This window comes from Cydia strobilella, chromosome 23 (genome assembly GCF_947568885.1).
Source record: "Cydia strobilella chromosome 23, ilCydStro3.1, whole genome shotgun sequence".
Lineage (NCBI taxonomy): Eukaryota > Metazoa > Arthropoda > Insecta > Lepidoptera > Tortricidae > Cydia > Cydia strobilella.
Window position 1 is genome coordinate 8,246,206 of NC_086063.1, and position 15,651 is coordinate 8,261,856.

At 35.7% G+C, this 15,651-nt stretch overlaps 1 protein-coding gene across 4 annotated transcripts in view; it reads left to right on the forward strand.

Annotated features, from left to right (window-relative positions):
- The window catches only part of LOC134751875 (irregular chiasm C-roughest protein-like), a 101,742-nt gene that overhangs the window by 41,221 nt on the left and 44,870 nt on the right, over window positions 1-15,651 (forward strand). For 3 of the 4 annotated variants that reach the window (XM_063687411.1, XM_063687408.1, XM_063687410.1), the window contains exon 1: window positions 2,469-2,720. The exons of the other annotated variant lie outside the window; for it this stretch is intronic. The gene's annotated coding sequence lies outside the window, so the exon portion shown is untranslated. Of the gene's footprint in view, window positions 1-2,468; window positions 2,721-15,651 lie in introns of those variants that run through there. 4 annotated transcript variants of the gene reach the window in all.

The following is a 15,651-nucleotide window of genomic DNA, read 5'->3' on the forward strand; positions in this document are numbered from 1 at the left end:
TGAAATTAAGTCCGCCATTTATACATTCTTTTTGTATTTTGTGCAATAAAGTTTAAATAAATAAGTAATTTTATACGCAATGGGGCATAAACTAACTTACGAGTAGGTACATGATAACACTAAAATGAATATGAATTATTTTAGAATTATTATAAAATATACATCAAAATATAATCAAATACTTCAACTTACTAATAATAAATACATAATAATATGACAATAGCCAAACAATAGTATGTCAATTATAAATTTCTCAATGTATTAGTTCGCTGGCTGTAATGCTGTGTAAATTTTTTTAATCAATAAAAAAAAAATATGTATACAACTTAATAATAAATACATACCCAGAATAGTATAAATGGATAATACTTTCAGCTGCTTTAATCATCATCTGTTAAATTAAATTAATATTATTATAATTAATACTGTTTTCAAATAAATAGTATAACTCTATTAAATCACATTTAGAAACGGGCCTATCGCGAATGTATTTTGTTACCTTTATTTACCGACGTTTCGACACACTGGTCGTGGTCGCGGCTAACTGACGTCCCAGCAAAATGTCAAAACAGAGATTTGTGTGACTACCCCACGAAAAGTGCATTTAAAGTTTGAGGTAGACATCACATTTTCAAACCACCCACTACACACATAAAAGTTAATTATTGTCAATAGTCCGACACACAACACTCACAACATCCGCGCACACATCCGAAGATAGATCCCTTGGCTTTAACTTCTGGATCACTGGTCCCCAAGTTGCCGTTGCGTTTCTAAATGTGATTTAATATGTGTTCAAACCGCGAAAGTTTTAAATGTTATAGTATAACTCTAGTTTACACAAATATCAATATGGGATCATTAGGTATAATAAAATTTGGATTTATTTACAATTCATATTCATGAATTGTTTAAAGGATTATGGATATATTTTCAATATTTTAAAGAAAGTTCTGAATATTTGTAAGTAAAATACTAAGTGACTAAAATTCTTCAGACAAGTACTTTGGGGTTTTGTTTTTACTGATAATACGAAAATCAATCAATTTAGTTAAACTTACTTAAGGCATTATGAAAATCAGAAATAAATACGCATTAACGATAACATAGATTCTTAACTCATCTTGACGATAACCGTCATCTTCAATATTGCCGCTTTCTAAACAATCAATAATATGTATGTATATATCTTCCGCCACGTCCAAACTCCGGCGCCGCTCTTAAAATATCGCCCCCCTGCGGACATTTATACACATACTTCCGTTTAAGTATCCCTTCAGCGCCATACAAATCCTTCACCCAAAGGCATTACTGAGCGGGGAAATCGGACTTCTTTGAAGTCGTAAATGACATTCGGAACTATAACTTTTTTAGGCTCAAAACGAAGTAACTGACTAGGAAACTGATAGACAGTTAAGAGGGGGTTAACGCTAAATTGTAGTTTTTATACATTTAAATCAAAAGCACCAACAGTATCCTGAAAATGATCTGCAGACTGGACTTGTCCGTACATGAATCGGTGCTTTTCAGTCTCAAGTGGTCAGCGGTGTGGTGATCTATGTATGGATAATAATGTAATTTAATTTAATTTAAGTAACATACAGTGTAATTAAATTTAATTTGCAATTGAAATTTAATTTAATTTTATTATAAACCTACTAACCTCAGTTATAAGTAAAACATAAAATATGTAACCAGCAATATGTGGATCCTGGTTATCTAAATAAAGAAGTTTTATTATTATTATTAAAAGCATGCCATGAAAAAATTCATACCGAAAGTAGATTATAATTTACAAGGGCAAACTCAAACCAGAACCTTAACGGATTAAAGTTAGCTTGTAATATTTACAATCGGGTCTATCGCCAATTTATTTTGTTATACCAATACCTTTATTTACCGACGTTTCGACACAGGTTTCACTAGTCGTGGTCGCAGCTAACTGACGTCCCAGCAAAATGTCAAAACAAAGATTTGTGTGACTACCCGACGAAAAGTGTATGAAAAAGTTTGAGGTAGACAACACATTTTCAAACTATCCACACACACACTTGATAAACTGCATACACTTTTCGTCGGGTAGTCACACAAATCTCTGTTTTGACATTTTGCTGGGACGTCAGTTAGCCGCGACCACGACCAGTGAAACCTGTGTCGAAACGTCGGTAAATAAAGGTAACAAAATAAATTCGCGAGTAGAAAAATAACGAAAACTAGTCTAATTTTCATTTATGTTAAGTTATTCTGCATACCGTAGCAGTATAATTTTAGTATAAACTAGCTAGTTATATAGCCGAGGGATCTGTTAAGCAAAATTTTAAACAGAATTCAGAGTAATTGAAATGAAATGTAAAAACTCGCTTGGCGGCCATATCTTTCATTGCAATTTTCTTTGGTTTCTTTCTAATTTCCTGGCCTTACGCCTCCTCTTAATCCTTTCCTGTAAAATTGATTTACATTAACGCTCGCACTTGACCGTTTTTTCAAGCGGATACGGCCAGTCGGCCACATAGTCGCGCCCTCAGACAAGGGGGCGTATTCTAAAAATACAACAGTATTCTAAACTATACATGCGGCTTAGTCACGTATCGTCGCTCCCGAATAGTCGACGATTCGAATCTCGAATTCGAATTTTCAAATTTCGAATTTCGCGAAATGGAAAGTGCTTGAAATTGGTGCAAAGTTCTTTGTGATCAGCCATCGCACATGTCTGGAATGAGGTATGGATTTTTAAAAATTGAAGGTAGTTCTTTTATTGGCAGTTTTGGAAATTACGTGGCCGGCATTGTTCTTGAATTTCTGTGGGAATTTTTCAGTTTTAGACAATGGAATTTCTAGCTTTAGTGGTGTTTTAGGAGATGTGAAGAAAAAAAATGATAACAATTTTAAATTTCCATGTCTATACTACCTAAAAGGTCAGTATGCTTCGGTACTTTCCGTTTTTATTTCAAATTAGTAGTTTTTTACTCCGTGACAACTTTTCATAGCAATAACCTGCCTCGGCCCTGCTACAGTACAAAAAGAGTTCAATTTGATACTTTATAATAGTGCGACATAAATTATTAGAAATTAAATAAAATGGAACTTAAAAAAATCCATACTGGATTGTTGCCATGTTTAAGCATTTTACGTCAAAAATGTGACAGTAACGTAGGAAGTAGCGCCGTCAATAATGTTCTACAATTTCTTGTCGGACTATACATTCACACATGCATGGGCTGACTAAGGCAAAAGGTAGTTTAAAGTTAGACCAAGATAATTCTGCAACGATTTTGATAGCACACTCAGTGCAACTGTTACTTTAAACGTCAAACTTCTATAAAATTATGATAATGCACTGCGATTTCCATCAAAATCGTTACAGACTTATCATGGTCTAATTCTACCTAGGTTTTATTGTTCTTAAAAAATAACTTTTCAATATTTTAATTAATTTTCCGCCTAGAATTAATTGTGTATTGCTTGTGTTTTTTTATTTAATATAAGTGACGTATTAGTTTTACCATTAATCTCAATTGTATGGTTCGTACGTAAGTGGAAACATACTCGTACACAAATTCAGCACATTCAGCACATGACATTTTCCATCTACTAAATTTATCCGGCAAGTCAGAACCGGTTTCAGAGATGACTAACGGTAATTATGCCTGAATGTTGCGAAATATTTTATCATAATCCCACATTATTCATTTGAAAAACCTTTCTTATATCATTTAGGTACATCATAAAGGTGCCAATTCCTTAATAACATTAAAATTCTTGGCTTTTCAAAAATAAATAGTAAAAAAATACTATAAGTCGAACAACAACGTGGGAAGCAGTATTAATACGCCATTTTCTCTACATTAAAACACCTCATATAACAAGGTCCCCGGCTGCGTCTGTCTGTCTATATGTATGTTCGCGATAAACTCAAAAACTACTTAACGGATTATAATGCGGTTTTCAACTATCAATAGTGATTTTTGAGGAAGGTTTAGGTGTATACTTTGTAGGTTTTATTTTGTGTAACCTGTGCGAAGCTGGGGCGGGTCGCTAGTATTATGTATGTACGAGACAACAGTTTCCATCAAACACTTTGGTGTAAGCCCGAATCAAACCTGCGATCTTTTTGTAAGACAGTTTTTATATACAGTGTACATTTAATTCGATAGCGTGACGTGACATACGTTGCGTTTTATTTTGAGTTTCCAAAACGTCCCGCTTGGCGCGCTGTTCAAAATCCCATACAAAATGATACTTACCCGCAAACGCGTACGTCCGTCACTGACGAATAAAACGTACACTAGGGGTTTTGAATCGTAATTCGAATCTAGACAAGCAGTGTTTTGTAGTTACCTACCTAGTTAAAAAGAAACTACTTTCTAGTTTTGTGCTATGAGAACTAGATCTAGACATTAATGATTAAGGTTAGGTCAATACTTGGTTACTGGTAAGTGTGGTTGCGGGATCAGTGTAATTGGGGTCCGTTTCTCAAAAGCTTGTAACTTGTAATACAAGTGGAAGTCCCTTTCTAACAAAAGCTGTCAAAAAGTGACATCCACTTGTATTACAAGTTATAAGCTTATGAGAAACGGGGCCTTCATACCGAGGTTTGAATATTTACTAAACGCAAGTAGCAAATGTATGAACTCGGAATAAACACTAATCAATGTGTAAGCTGGACCCAATGTGAAGGCCAGTCACACTTAGGTACCTCACAGAGTCACAGTCACGGAGTTTCGGTTTCAGCAGCTTTCGGCATTAGAATCATGTTTCAGCCAAAGGCTCGGTTTCGGTCAAAATACTGACCTTCACCACCAAAACTGTATTAAATTTTCGGTAAAGTTTCGGTTTCAAATTTTGGCATAAAAATCATGTTTTGGCCGAAGGTTCGGTTTCGGTAGAAACTAGAGCAAAAACCAAACCTTCGGTCTCAGTTTCACCAAAAAGTCGATTTCGTTCGAACAGTATTTTTATTGCTATTAGTAAGTACTTTAGTAGCTTAACTTTCCTGCCGCCACATGAAATATAAGTGACATTCATACATATATAAGTAGATTCAACGAAACTTACATTAAAAGTTACTTTTATACTTAAATAGATATAAGTTTTGTAAAAAGACATACCTAATTACGCTCACTAAGATGGCTCCTATGTTAATGTTTCTGGGAAGCCAGACAGACAGACAGACAAAAATAGAACATTTCCTTTTGCAATAAAAGCTTAGGGCTGAAGCTGTGAAGGAAGCGGGAAGCTTTATAATAATGAAGTAGCTTTATAATTTTTGAGTCGACTTAATTAGAAAAGAATTACTTTTTATAATAATACCATAAACTGTTCCGTTATGAAATTTTGAAACTGGGATTTTTTGAGCGGCAATGTATTGCATATAGTCATCACTTGTGACAGTTGTGACATTCAGTAAGTGCGACGTTTCGAATAAAAACTATTGCGTGCTGAATTGTTTTATAAAGGGGCCCACTGACTATCAGTCCGACGGACGATATCGGCCTGTCAGTTAGAACAAAAATTTGACACTTCCGAACAACTGACAGGCCGATATCGTCCGGCGGATTGATAGTCAGTGGGCCCCTTAAGGTCAAATAAAAGATTTTTGAAGTAAAACTTATTTAGGCGCGACTAGAGGGTAACTCTGATTTTTTTCTGACGGAAGTAACGCTCAGTAGTAATAGTAACACACGCACAATAGGACACACATCAAAGTGCCAACATAGCGTTAAACGTCAAAGAAGTTTTACTTCATTCGCGCGTAAAGATTACACGCACACCCTTTTTTTTAAGGAAAACATATGAAAGTTAATTCATTAGCCTCTACTACTACCCTTAGATTGTATTAAAATACTCGCTGTATAGTATAAGTAATATAAGGTCACGTCGTCACTCACGTGTTTTTAGTCACTCGCGCGACATGTTTCCATTTTTAAGCACTATCAGTGCATTAGTGTTGATTTTGAATTCCGAGAAAGCGAAAGATCCTATAATTGAATCACGAGCGAAGCGAGTGATTCTAAGTTAGAATCTTGAGCGTAGCGAGGGACATAAAAACACGAGATGTAAAATAACTTTGCTCTCGTGTGACACATATAATTTTTCACCTCAGTATTAGTGAGAACATATTAAAGGTTAAAATGTATTTCGAATTTGTAATAGACCCCGAAGTATGAAGTGGCAGTTCATGGCTTCACTAAATTAAAAAGCTACTTTGTTTCACTCCCTGGAGTGAGGAAAGTCGCACTTTCGTCACTCCAGCGAGTGACGTAGTTTCGGAGAAGACAACGCCGTCCTCGAAACGTCGGAGGTAAATTTAAGACTCATTTTACGCTATTAAGTCCCGTCGTTGTGAATAATAATGAGTAAAAATCGTGAAAGTTTAAATCGACATTTCAAAAGTTTTCCACTAGGGCTTCCAAATGGATAAGTACTCAGTAAACTGTTGATTTAAATGTAGCGCGCCGCTGAAAGCGATGGGTGCTTTTATAATAAGTGATGACATTTTTATCTTCGTTTCGCGAGATCATTTCATCAGGTTTAGGTGTTCCTATTTTGGCTTTTACGGTTGAAATACTTTACGTAGGTTATAATAGAAGTGTTGGTGGGCTTATTTCAAAACTGTTATTAATGTTGATGGGGTCTATTTTCAAAATTATACTCTGGCAAAGCCAATTTGTGCGCCGGCGCCTACATTTTTCTAATTTGCATATGCATATGTTCCTGCATGGGTGTTTTCTATGTATCATCATCAGCCTACTCTCGTCCACTGCTGGACATAGGCCTCTCCTATTGTACGCCATTGAGCACGATTTGCGGCAACTCTGATCCAGCTCTTGCCAGCCACCTTACTAATCGCTCCATCTAGTTTGAGGGCGTCCTACGCTACGTTTGCCGACACGCGGTCTCCACTCGAGAACTCGTCTACCCCAACGGTTATCGGTTCTACGGCTAATATGACCGGCCCACTGCCACTTCATCTTGCTAACCCGGTGGACTATGTATGTATTTATCTATATAAGTATGTGTATTTCGTCGCTTAGTACCCATAGTACAAGCTTCGCTTAGTTTGGGGCTGTTGATCTTTGTAATACTAATATTTACATCTAAAATTCTAAACTCATGGCCGCGAACAAAAGCAAAAAGTACCAGCTAAACAAATAGGATTTAACATATAACCTTGAAGGTTTCAGACCTATGTAATTAGTTACAATCCTAGTTACCGTTAGTAAATAAATACTGGCTGTTACAGATTTAAAACAGCAATTGAGACTCTCAACGTAGGCGCGTAAAATGGGTTTCTAGGACGCCTCAATAGAATATATATTTTTACATTTCCCTTAAGTATTACCCTATTGTTAAGTATCGTTGGTGACCGTATTGGCAGGCGGCCTAGTTTTAGGGTTTTGGCAATGAGCCTAAAGGACCCAGGTGATTACCTGGAGTAAATGTGTAATTGTGTAGTTTTAGTAGAGTGAGAAAGACGGATGGACAGAAACCAGTGTTCTCCGAGACGACGGGGACAACGCCGTCCTCGAAACGTCGGAGGTAAATTTAAAACTTATTTTAAGCGATAAGTCCCGTCGTTGTGAATAATAATGAGAAACCAGTGTTTTTTTAAACAGATTTCTTTTAGTGATAGTCCAGTATATGTGCAACGATCTTTTAATCCATTTCCTTCCGTTTGTCTGTTATTTATTGAGGTGTTTAATAAAGTAGTGCATTTGTAAATCCTAGGGTGATTTTAGTTGTGAACAGGTAACAAAAATCTCTGTTTTTATTTTCTAGTGGCGGTATTGGGTCTAACCCATTAGCGCCCATTGTACAGTCGCCGTCAGATATATCGGAGCGGCCAAGGTGCTCACAAATATCTGAACACGCCTCTATTGTCAAGGCGTTAGAGTGCGTGTTCAGATATTTTTGAGCACCTCGGCTGCTCCGATATATCTGATGGCGACTGTACCTTCTTACACCTGTGTTACCGTGTTAAATTCGATTTTCTACTGTAACTACCTAACAGCATTAAAAAATAAAAATTCCAAAAAGTGGGTATAGGCACAGAATAAGTAATAGTATTATCATACAGAACGGCCACGCACCGCCCCGCCCCGACTCGAATTACCTCGCTCCGCGACAGTAGATTGACGGCCGTTTGCCGGTACTATTTTTAAGCAACTTACTCACACTATGACGCATGACGCGTGTACAGATGTGCCGTTCACACATAGAAACGCAAGTGATCTTTGATGTATATCGTGTCAGCCCTGTGGTATAGGTACTATTGGGCTAATGAAATAAACCGTTCAGTTTCAGTTTCAGTTTCTTTATTCATAACAAGAGTTACATGTCAATTTTATTATACATATGTACATCTTGTGTCTAATCATCAATAATAATCGTTAATAATCATTTGTTTATATCCATAATTTTGACAATTCCGTTTATTTCAGTCACCTTAAAATATTCAAGAGTATAAAAAATAATCATATAGGCGTGTTGCAAAAAGTTTCTACGCAGTTGGAAAAGTTCTCGTAAATTTCAGGAAAATTTTAAAGGAAACCAAGGAAACAATTCCATACAATGATATTTCTATGTAGAAATTCTGCTATTTCTGAAATCCGACGGCACATCAGTACCCGCGTCTGACAGGCCAATTAAAATTTTAATTATTCGATCTGTTGCCGATATGATACTGGTCTGTCAGTGTCAAGAGTGACGTTTTTGGTTGAAGAAATTTAACTCTTGACACTGACATATCAGTATCATATCGGGAACAGATCGAATAACTAAAATTCGAATTGGCCTGTGAGCAGCACGAAGCGGGTAAAATAAAATTGCTACACAAAAAGTACCCGTTTTGCTCTTGAACGTATTTACCCAAGACGGATACAATACATCTAATGCATTCGAATTTCCATTATCGACTTATTTATAGAAGACATTTCAGACGGGGGGCTTATTTCGAAAAACAATGGAATCCGATTTAGGTTCAACGCTCGGTACGAATTTAGACTAAACGCGGGGGGCGCTTATTCTAAAAGCGAGAGATAAGGCGGTTCCCTAAGCCAGAAGGCGAAAAATCTCCTTACATGATCATGTTTTTCTAAAAGGCGTTGATATTAGTAGACGTGAAAAAAATATATGTAGTTCTTGACTATATTATCTTTAATAACACAGCTTCCGATACACGAATTATGACACTTCGCTCGATACAATTATTTCCCAAAGTAACCTCTAACTCGAACTTTTAATCCAACTTTACTCGGTTATTTATTATGTGGTACTATAAACAAAAAAAAAGAAAAAACAATCTTAACTTAAATAGTAATTTCATAGCTTTCGAATTTCGATATTGTAATAAATAAAAATCGACCACTTGGCGTGCATTATCTTTCCCGTTCTTTCTTGCGAAATGTGACAGTGACAGCGAGCGGCAAACAGATGGAACCCGATGTTTCTACGGATGGAGTTTTGAAAATCGATGTGGAGCCTGTACTTTATAAAAGTATATTGTCAAATACAAAATTCCGCTTAAATTTGTTTACTAGATCATTTTCTTTACTTTAATAATTATATGTGTTAGAATAAGGCAATTAACACATGTTATGTTAAAAAAATCTGTGAAATCTTGCCTTATACTTCTATGAATAAGAAGATGGTAAGATGTTGGATGTAATTATACATACACAACTATCGGGGTCCTTCTCGGGTGTCTAACTATCGCCATACAAAATTTCATCTAAATCGGTTTAAGCGTTAAAAGGTGACAGGCAGACAGTCAGATAGGCAGACAGAATTACTTTAGCATTTATAAATAGTATAGGAATTACTGAGTACAAAATATTAAATTCGTCAAAATTGATATTCAGATGTAAAGTTAGTGTGTGCGAAGAAATTGATCGAAATTATTGATAGATATAACTCCGTAATAGATGGATACAGTCTAAGGAAAAAACGTACCTCGAAAATCACGCAAATTTGATTCTCGATCAGATGACGCCACTAGCTTTGGCCTACTCTCGTATAGAGGGCGTTGACTGTTTCGTTTGGTATTTATAATTTTAACGCATATCCGTTAAAGAACATGGGTCAAAATCATATAAAAATAATTAATGCAAATAAAAAAAACATTTATGCATATTTAAATACATTTTAACGTATTTTTATAAATCTTCATTTTTAGTTTTAAAGTATGTCGATAGATGGCAGTGAATTTACAGTGGTTACAAAATTTACTATGACAGTATCGCTCTATCTTATTATATCCTCTTTGTTATTAGGTACATTTTGTTTTCTGCGATTTATTTTTTAAGCGTATATATAGTTATGTAGGTACGCGGCTCTGCCCTTACGAGTCACTTCCGCTCCATCCCCTTTGGAGTGAATTTCCAAAAATAAATTAACTCCATGTCCATTATCAGGGTTTGCTATATTGTATGTATAAAAAGTTAGTAATGTAATAGCGTTGCTTTTACTATTAACGTCTTCTTTAACCTCTTTATTAATTATGTAATAGGTTACGGCATTCGGGGACAAGTCTAGATGTCCTAAAATTACTTGAGTGACGTGAAAAATACATCTACACATGATCAAGATTTTTCTAGAATCCTGTCACTAAGTTACGAAAGACTGAAGCTAACTGCATGCGATTTGCAATAAGAAAGTGTGGAAATGTCAATGAAAATATGCCCTTTGTAATGACACTCCTCACTTTTTTCTGTTCAAGTTAGTGCAAAGTTAACTTAGACGGACTCTCTTAAGAGTCCCCGGCAAGCTCGGTTCTCCATACAAACGTAGTTACGCTCTCATTTTAAAACGACTAGCTAGTTTGCTCTCAAACTTTGTACTTACAATAGGATAAGGTATATCTAGGTCTGTAACTAGTTTAATATGTAGATTCAGATACAATACTTCAAAAAATACAGTGAATTTAAGTTTTTTATACAACTTGTTTTTGCTCTGTGTCGTTTGCTTTATATACTAGAGTTATATAAACGAATTACAGACCTAGATATGCCTCATATCATTGTGTGTGCAAAGTTTCATTACAATCCAACACGTAGTTTTAAAATGAGAACGAAACTCCGTTTGTTTGGGAAGATAAAATTCGGTCGAGCTTGCCGGGGACTTAAAATGCACAGAATACACTCCGTTGCGAGGTTAGACCATTGCATTTTACGTTTCTAAATTTGCACGTGTGTAAGTGTGGATGTGTCATGTGCCAGCCACGATCTATGTCTATTTATATCTACATACATTTTGTTACTTGCTGTGCCGTTCATCATCATCATCATCATGTCAGCCGATAGACGTCCACTGCTGGACATAGGCCTCCCCCAAGGCTCGCCACTCCGACCGATCGTGTGCCGCTCGCAACCCCCGAATTCCCGCGACCTTCACCGTCGGTCGATCCATCTTGTTGGAGGCCTACCGGCAGTTCGTCTTCCGGTACGCGGACGCCACTCCAGAACCTTCCGGCCCCACCGGCCATCAGTTCTGCGAGCAATGTGCCCCGCCCACTGTCACTGTGCCGTTCAGCAAAATATTATCAGCACGTGACGATAGCTAGAAAGGAGTTAGCGCACGCGCTGGTCCAGTTAGGATGTCAGTTGTATCGTAGTAGATTTGAACTGTACGAAAGCACTACTATTATACAGGGTGGGCACAGGGATTCCGACAGACTTTAACCGTGGATTCCTGGCAGTGTTACGAAAGAAAAATGTTATATCAACATGGGTCCAAAATTGCCTAATTAATTTACTTAATTTCTGGAACAAAATAAATCAATTAACGATAGTACCAACTTGTGAACGTATCTTTAGTTTGAAAGAGTGAAAAAGACAACATGCGACACCAATATGACACTTTATAGTCTAGTTTATAGCAGGTGACAGGTAAGTTTACTATTTTTAACACTTCTGCTTTGCATGTGTGATTGTTTGTGTCTTGGTATGTATGATTACGTCACATAAGGGCGTGTTGCCTTGAGTTTTTTTAACTTCGAAATTACTTAAATAATTGAATATCTCGTAAATTAGGCTTTCTATGGCATTGTTATATTACTTTTTTTTTTATCCAAATAGGCACTAGAATTCATGGTTAAAGTGTGTCGGAATCCCTGTGCCCACCCTGTATATTATAAGCACCAGTTAGAACGAAGTAAATTAGTGTAAGCCCGACCACTATACCTTTTACTCAGCGCCGCTACCCCTTTGGATAATGCAAAAAAAAACTATCTCTAATGCCAAGAGAATGTGGCTAGAATTTAAAATTAAATGCAGAGAACAAAATATTGTCTTCGGTTACCGCGATAGTTACTCATGAAACAATACAAAACAAAATCAACACAACAGAAACAACAACAACAACAGAGAACAATACAAAATCATTGACTTTATTATTCAAAGTTCGTAAATACATATTAATGAGAAAAAAACATTTTCGAAAACTCGCGCGGCTAGATGTTGATGTCAACTTTAGCCAGTCTTCTCCGAGACAACGGGACAACGCCGTCCTCGAAACGTCGGAGGTAAATTAAGTTACTTAAATTACCTCCGACGTCCTTAATACTTAAATACGCGATTAAGTCCCATTTTACAATTTAATAATGTAGAAAACATTTTGGACTAATAAATAAAGTCGGATATTTTGGCTTAGAAATTGCTTACTATCAATCAATATGACAATTAAGTCCATAATCACTGTTGGTAGTGTTGGTACGTTTTTGCCCCCGAAAAACCGGGCTTTACTCATATTATATTATTAAATTAAATTAAATTTCTTTATTTGAGAGACAACGTATGGTCCATAAATTTGTTAGTTATTGCAGCTTATACCTTATGTTAGTAACAACAACAACAACAACACTATACAGTATATTATACTATAAATTAAGCTAATAATTGAAAACAGTCGCACCTTAGAAATTTTTCCTAATCCCATAACACAAACCACACTTTTCAAACCATCTTGTTGTCACATGACCGATTTTGAACGACATTCGATATTCCATCCAACGGACCACACGCATTGAAAGTCAATGACATTCTACATTTAAAATATAGGTTAAGTTTTGACAAAGACCTTAATACAAAGGTTTAAGATTTAAAATTGAATAACAAGTCAAAGTTGAAGTGATAATGAATGTCTCATAATAGGGAATATTACGCGAAACTGCGCAGAGGTGGTGCCACTACCACAATCTGAGGGTCTATCGCGAAACGAGAAAATCGAAATTTCGTTATCTAACATCTCTGTCACTCTTGCATATTCGAGCGATAAGGAGGCAGATAGCGAAATTTCGGATTCGCGTTTCCCGGTAGGTCCTCTGTAAACAAACCACCTTGATGCATCAATGTCGTATTTTATTATCTCTGAAATCATGTCAAAAACCTGTTAAAGGTACAGTATGTATAAGTTATTACTCTATGGTTTACTAAAAAGGCTAGTGCTGCACTCTGGTGGCAGAACATTGCAGTAATATCCCCTATTAGGAGTTTTGCACATTCCTTTCTATATTGATTAGGCATTTTGCTTATTGAATTTGTACTTTTTGCAGTTATGATAGGGTGGAAATTTGAATATAAGTTGATATCAAAGATAGATATAACTCCGTAATAGATGGATACAGTCTAAGGAAAAAACGTGCCTCGAAAATCAAGAAAATTTGACTCTCGTTCAGAGGGCGCTACTAGCTTTGGCCAACTGTCGTACAGATGGCGTTGACGGTTTTTGTTATTTAACAATTTTAACGCATATCAGTGAAAGAACATGGGTCAAAATTATAAAAATAATTAATGCAAATAAAAAAAAAATCATTTATCCATATCTAAATACATTTTATCGTATTTTTAAAAATATTTATTTTTAGTTTTAAAGTGTGTCGACAGATGGCAGTGAATTTACTGGGGTTACAAAATTTACTATGACAGTACCGCTCTAGTATAAGTTACTCTATGGTTGATATTAATCTGTCTCAGTACTTAATAGGAACGATTTACGAAAGTTACATAATTTTAAATAATTGCAATGTCATGATGTTCGTATTTTTATCGTAATCAAACTAGCTTCTGACGATAATAATAATGATGATGATTATTAAAAACTATCAAATGTCCTTCGAAAGGGCTCCAAACAATCTCCATACCAAACTTAATCTTAATCGGTTCAGCGGTTTAAACGTGAAGAGATAACAGACAGACATAATTACTTTCGAATTCATAATAGTAGGGATTGTCTTTGCCAAAATTACTATGCAAATGGATAACAATAACTTCTCAATATGTTTAGCATAAGCCATAGTAAAGTTCGCTAAATCACTGTTTCAAAACGACGTAAGCGCCACACATTTTCTTCCAATATAATCCCTTTTGTAAATTACACTGGTCGTAAGTTATAAGAAAACCGTGATAATAAATCACATGGCGGGAACCTTATCTTGTTGAGTTAAGGTTGAATTTTGCTTAATTTGAGGTTGGTTATATTGGTAGGAAATCCTGCTGTTTTATGTAAGTAGAACAGTTACGATTTACGTCTTTTAATGGTTAAATATTAGTCATTAATTAATTTTGGCTTGAATTCTAAAATGTTAGGCCTCGTTTACACGGCCCCCTACCAAGTCACCTGTACCCCTACTAAGGTTATTTAGATAAAACTTATAAAATTGTGAACGGAGTCTATTCGGAGGATCGAGTCTTTCAGTTGCGCTTAGAAAAGGAACTCGGAACTTAAAAGTCTCGGAAGTTTTAACGCTGAGCCTTGTAAAAACGAGTCGAATTCTTCAAAAGACTCAAAAGAATCTAACACCATGACTAATAGAGTCTTATTGATTATATCATTATACTTGATAATTAATTCAGACGAATGAGAACAGGGCTCTTAAACGAGGTTTTATTCGCTCTTAAAATTGGAAATGTTATAGATACTTTAAAATTAAATGACGGATATTTAAAAGTTTTAAAACATACTATATTTAATGCCGGATTAATAATAACCTAAAATTAATATAGTCGTCAGTGGAAATTTCAAATGAAGTACGTTATTTTTAGATACCTAATAAAATTAATAAAACCATAATTACCTTTGAATACAATTTAATAGTTTCTTTTTTAAATTAAAATTTTACAAGTCAACAGAACGATGTGATAAATTCTAATGCTTAAAAAGAGCCTTCTTACCCCAATGTCGCAATTGAAGAATATAAATAATAGTAAAAATAAAAATAATAGGCAAGTGCTAGCCGCCTTGGCCCCTCCTCCTATCCCATCCCATCCTCGTCGCCACTTTTAGTCGGGGTGCGGGGCGGGGCAAGGAAATGAAAGACGTGCGTCTCGCGTAGGTGCATCTATTCGACTGAATCGCATACGGTCGCAGCCGCACTACTTAATACTAACAATATATGGAACGACACAATTAATGCTCTGCTTCATATGTTACGTGGGTGCCAAACAAGCACGCTGCCCATGTTTGAATATAAACTTAACAACTTTATTCATGTATAGCGTTATTTGTAGTGTCTGTTGTTAACTTATTAAATTATTCAATGCATTTTCTGGTCGGTTTCTCGTTTTATAACTTGTTCTATCACACAAAATAAACAGTAAAATGCGATGAACTATGAATTTGAATGGTTTTGTGATTAAATAGGTTGTATTGAGATAA